This window comes from Pteropus medius, unplaced genomic scaffold, assembly GCF_902729225.1.
Source record: "Pteropus medius unplaced genomic scaffold, Ma_sr-lr_union100, whole genome shotgun sequence".
Taxonomy (NCBI): Eukaryota; Metazoa; Chordata; class Mammalia; order Chiroptera; family Pteropodidae; genus Pteropus; species Pteropus medius.
This window is the reverse complement of record NW_024344240.1, coordinates 25,174,778-25,180,777: the sequence shown is the minus strand read 5'-3', so window position 1 is coordinate 25,180,777 and position 6,000 is coordinate 25,174,778. Positions and strand designations below refer to the sequence as shown.

At 46.2% G+C, this 6,000-nt stretch overlaps 1 protein-coding gene across 3 annotated transcripts in view; it reads right to left on the bottom strand.

Moving 5' to 3' along the window:
- The window catches only part of CACNA1C (calcium voltage-gated channel subunit alpha1 C), a 611,706-nt gene that overhangs the window by 67,748 nt on the left and 537,958 nt on the right, over positions 1-6,000 (bottom strand). The window lies entirely within an intron of this gene.

Below are 6,000 nucleotides of genomic sequence, written 5' to 3'. Positions count from 1 at the left end.
TGCAGGCAACTTTAAGTTCCCACGAACATCATGAGCACTCTGAAGGGGCAGGGAAGGCAGAGGTCAGGCAGCGCTGGGAGACAAGGAGGAGCAGTGGATGAGCTTGGACCCGTGGCAGCCCTCTATGGCTTGCCCGTCTCGAATTCTCTCCTGCCCAGTTCAGCTGACCTAGGCTCTGGGAGACCATTCCAAATCCAGATCTGCCTGGTCCTGTCCTATAGTCTCTCAGCCCTTTCTGACCTAACAGGATGACCCCTTCTTAGTGAAGGGGCAGGTATGGCACAGCTACGATCATGACAGCCAGCTGCCTGTATCCACTTTAGTAAACAAAATGTGAACGAAATGAGAGACGGCCCTCGCTTCCAGAGTTGTGTAGGCACATTACCAGAACCTCTGCTTCCTTCCTGTCGCATGGGAACAAATACAATGCACGCCCTCAGAGGCTCTGTGAGGATTACTTGAGTTCGTGCATGAAGTGTGCAGAGCCTGCTGGTGGCTGTGACTTCTGCTATTACTATTACTGTGGTTGGAGCGCTGGCAGTGCCTCGGGGCTGGTGGGTGGGGTAATCCACAGCCCTGCAGGTTTGGGGATCCCTCTTTCCCTCCCAGACTCAGTGTGGTCCGGTCTCTTTCCCAGTGACGGGAATGGAGATGGAACCAGTGCACTTTCCCATCAGGCTTCTTTGTACAGTGTGAATAATTTTCCACATTAAATAATTAAATGTAATAGGTAATACTACCCTTCCCACACAAGGCTTTATGCAAGTTATATAATTATTTTTCATCATTCATAGTGACTTTTAAGCTCTCAAGCGCCAGCCAAGAAAGAAACCTGTCACAATGTTGCAACAATATGCAAATCCCTGGGTACAAAAGCAGGCCCCCTGACAAAGCCTATTTGTGCCTGTCTGCGTGTACTGCTCCAACAACCCTGTGGGCATTCCACAAATAAATAATAATCAGGGTAATGCCCACTCACCAATCAGGCTGCTGAGAAACAGGCAGGAGCTCCACCCCCCGCAGAGCGCTCCTCTTGACTCACGGCTGAAGCCGGCTGAGTCGCTGTGTCATCCCTTTGCCACCTCCTTTCCTTCTGCTTCGCTTTCCTCCTCATTCAAATGTGACACATATATGCTGAGTTTCTGGGTCGAGGGGGTTCCACTGATGGTGGGAGACACTGGTTTCTTAAGATTTGGGATAAATAGATGTCAAGGAAAATGAAATAAGAGGCTGAATGAAGTCTTACCTTATTAGCCTAAAGCCGTGGTTCTCAGTGTGGGGAGTGCACTGCCCTCTAGCGGGCATTTGGGAACCTGCAGGGCACCACTCCGATTCAGGGGGCAGAAGCGGCATTTGGGATTGAGTGGGTGGGGCCAGCCGGGGATGCGGTCTGTGGAGGCCAGCTTTGGTTTGCTCTCATTTAGGTGACATTTACTGAGTGTCTAATGCTACCGGGTGCTACTGTGAAGGCATCTGGAGGGATATAAAGATGGGTAAGAGTTACTCCCGCTCAAACACTATCTAGAGCTTTCCTTGATTCTTCCTCACCCTCACATCCACCTCACCATCAGATAAAGTCACGACTCTGCCCACCTCTCTCCATCTCTACTGCTGTCACCTGCATTTCCAGGGACAGGCTTTAACTGCTCCCCACTTGCCGCACACCAGCCCATTCTTCACTAAGCAGTCAGCATGCTGGTTCACAACCATGATGAGGTTATATAATGTCCCATTGAAGATCCCTGCTCCCTGTGGTTTCGGAGGGCAGTCAGAGCAAATCCACACTTCTTATAGGTCCCGAAGGGTCTGCATGCTCTGGCCCTGCACACCCTGCCTCCTCACTCGCTGCTCTCAGTTCCCAGAAAAAGCTGTGCTCACTCCTGCCTCAGGGCCTTTGCTCTTCCCTCTGTCTGAAATGCTCTTCTTCTGGATCCTGTTCAGCCTCCAGGGCTCAGTTTAACTGGCACCTTTCTGACCCCCTTATCTCAGAAAGGGGCCTCTTCCCCCACTGCTCTCCTTGTGGTAGCCTATTTTCTTCCAGCATAGCCCTTGCTCTATTCTGTATTCTCTTTGTTTACTGGTGTTTCCTGCATTACACCATGAGCCCTGTAAAGATGGTACCATGTCTCAGCATCATTACTGAAGTGCTCAATCACTATAGGAAAAAAAAAGAGGGAAAAATAGTGCTAATAAGTGGAAGTTACAAAGGGGCACATTCTATTCAGTATAAAGGAGCATTCACAACAGAGCTGCCTCTAGATATAGTCTCTCATGGCCAAAAGCAGGACTATGTAGAGATTTCTGCATTGATGGAATATCAATGATCTTAATGGTGTTTTCTGATATTAATGTTCTGACTCTCTTTCTCTTGTTCTCCAGGTCTGTAATTCTCATTCATTCATGCAGGCATGCATTAAACTTTCACTGAAAGCCTCTCATGGGACAAAATAATGGATATGAGGTGGTTTCTGCCTTCGAGGAATTCAGCGATCTAGTATTTGTCTCCATAACTTGCAAATCTTCCATTGCAAGTGCAGTGCATGTGTGTGTGCGTGTGTGTGTGCATACACATGAATAGGAGGGCGTATTAGGCTACTGATTCACTCTCTTGAGCTCGCCTATCAGGTGACTGCCCCATCTCCTGAAAGTACCTATCACTTCAGATTTGGAAAGAAAATTCTGAAGGCGCAGACCAATCCAGGGGTATCCAGGGGCCAAAGACAGAATGGACGAATGAGAGGTAGGAGGAGGCAAGGGGCCTCAGAGGAGGTGGAGAGACATGAGAATGGAGTGACTATTGTTAATTTTCCATAGCGTTGTTACTTGAGAATGGCTTGCTTTCATCTTGTTTCTGATTTGCTTATAAGGAAGAAAATAAACCCTTGCTGAGGACCCATCGAGCACATAGCAACGTCTCAGCTTGTTCACATTTGTTGTTTCAATGGGGGTATAGGTAAAAGAGCTTGGCTTTTGAATCACCTAAACCTGCATTAAAATCTCCCAAAACAACAACAACAAAAAAACCCTGGCTCTTTTGGACATATTACTTAGCTTTTCTCTGACCTTTGGTTTCCTAAAGACTATTTTACTTGTCTTATGGATTGATGGAGATAATGAATGGAAAATGTCCAGCGTAATGTCTGATTCTGCATAGACGCAAAATATGTTACTTCCCTCGCTTCTGACTGTTACTTAATTTAAAGTGTAGGAATTGATACAAAATGGGTTAATGTGTCTATTCATTGCTTCTTTTTAAGTAGGAATAGGGGTACCAGGCTATAAGCAGTTTTTCTAGGGATGATGAGATGGTCAAGTGGGAACACTGCAAGGTCCAAGAATGGACTAAAGTCGGGAAACTCTGTTCTTAAAGTGACTAAATGGTGACCTAGGCTCACTGGTCCGCTCATGGTTGCTGTTGTGTCCTTGGTAATAAGCACATTGCCTGATATGTTGGAAGCTCTGTACAATAGTTGTTAGGCTGTTGGTTAACTTTAGCCTGTAGCAAAACACTAGCCAAACAGCATACAGGAAAAGAGTCCTCGAAATAAATGATATGAAGAAGATAATGCCTAGAGACAGAGAGAGAGGAAATAGTGAAAAACTGAGCTCAAATCTAGAGAAGCCCAATAATGGGTGGCATTAGTCACAGGAAAGGGTGAGCGATAGTTTTAGATGTTAGTATCATGGTTTATGCAGTGTTTTAACATAATTCAACTTCGAAGATCTATAAAGATGAGCCTTGAAATTATATTATGGTGTTAGGCAAAAATCTGTATGAAGGGATAGAATAAATTAGCTCAAAATGAGAGATGACAGAACACCAGAATTACAAAAGTACCAATTTTAAAATGGAAATTAACAAAAAGGGCAGGAGAGTGAAGTTCCTTTTGTTCTGAGTCGGAGAGCGGAATGCAAACTCTCCAGGCTGAGGCTGAGGGATCCTTGCCCATCTCACATTCTATCTGGACGGCACTTTCCCCAGAAGCCTTAGTGACTTTTCAGACATTGCTATGGTCTGAATATTTGTGTCCCCCCAAATACACATTTTGGAATCCTTACTCCCAATGGGATGGAGTTAGGAGGTGGGGTCTTTGGGATTACGTCATGAAGGTAAGTTTTCAAGAATGAGATTAGTGCTCTTATAAAAGAGATTTCACAGAGCTCTCTCAGCCCATCTGTCATGTGAGGACCCAGCGAGAGGACACAAGCTATGAACCTGGAAGAGGGTCCACACCAGAGAGTGCAACCATGAGGGTGCCTTGATCTTAAGCTTCCTGCTTCCAGAACACTGAGAAATAAAATTTTGTTGTTTATAAGCTACTTAGTCTGTGGTACTTGTTATAGTCCTGAAGGGACTAAGACAGACATGATCCCATTTGGTCTCACTACAGACTGCTAAGCCAGTCTTCCTACTTTGCAGAGAAACTGAGGCATGGAAAGAAAGTGCCTGTAGGCATTCTATGCCCTACCTGCCTGCCTCCAACTCATTCGAGGTGCTGTTAAGGTGTAAGCGAGGCTTCCTGGTTCTCGATCTACCAGAACGTTCTCTCTCTGTGGAATCCGGTGGCAGTTGGTGATTAAGCCAAGAAATGAAGTAAAAACTGCTTTATAAAAAAATAAAATCTGGCAAAAATTATTGCATCATGAAGAAATGTATGGTTAACTTAAAATTATTAGAAAGGGGGATTATTGATGAATGGTATAGCTAGATCCAGAGATAAAGTGGGAGAGAAAGTAGACTTTTAGTAGGAAAAGTAATTATCTGGTAAAAACAAAAACCAAGTTTCTAAAGAATTCTCAACCTTTAAGAAGAGGCAATGGCCCCGGTTTACATCCTTTCCTGCTGGTCATGTCACTTTCTCTTTCCTTCCCCTGGTCCTTTATTGGGCTCTAAAGAAGATTTCTCTCAGTAGCTCACGGAAGAGTATGTGGAAATCGGAATCTCTCCTGCCCTCTGGAAGGGAGCCCAGGCCAGATGGACTCGTGCTCGCAGGGTCTTCCGGGCCCCTCGGTGGCTGTGCGTGCAGAGAAATTCTGCCCCCACTATTCTCCTCATTCCATTTGCACAGGCTGCCCCAGGGACCCTGTGGGGTCACTCGGGGCCTTGATGGCTATTGCCAGACCTCTGTCCTATGCTGATTAGTCGCTTCTCTAATACAGGTCTGTGTATCCCTGTCTCCCATGCCTCTGTTTCTATCAGAGTTGGCGATATTTAGGAACCCATCCTTCGGCATGTTTCCCACTAGCCTTCTTTGGCGGACCAAGGGCATAGCTATTGTGAAAGTTAATGAAAATCATGGTCCAAATATGACATCCTGGCCTGAGTAGGAAAGTCGATTGGCTCACAGTTGGTCAAAATGGTTGATCTTCCCTGGGTCAGACAAGTAAATCTGCCACTTGACTTGGAGCTTGAATCATCTGCTGAGATGCTCTCTCAGCTTCTCCACCTGCCTGGTGAATGTCCAAACCCTGGTTTCTATCCCAGAAACAGCTTGCTCATGGAGGACAAAAAAATGTCTAAAACAGTGGGTCCATGCCTGAACGATTCGGACCCTCAGCCTCAGAAGCTCCCTTTGCATCTGTACAGGGCCTGGGTGCTCCTGGAAAACCCCACACTGGTTGGAGGACATGGACCATGACATCTTCAGGTCGTGTGAGGAAAGCTGTTTGCCAAAGGGAAACCAGATGCTTGATCTTTAAAGAGTTTCCAGATATGGATAAAGCTGACAGAGTAGACCAAGGACTGGGCTGCAGAGTTTCTTTGCAGAAAAAGTGCTCTCCCTGAGTGCTCCCTGTGCACCTGCCTCCCCACTCCAGCTTTCCTGCTGCCTGTCCATAGGTGAAGTTCGGGCCCCAATCTGGGCCTCATCTGTCCCTTTATCACAAGCCCAATGAAAAGAAGGTAGCTGGTGATGAATTTTTCCATCTTGCCCACATCTCCACATGCTCCTCATCTAGGCAGGGCAACAATCCTTTCCTAAGAACAACATAGTATGTAGA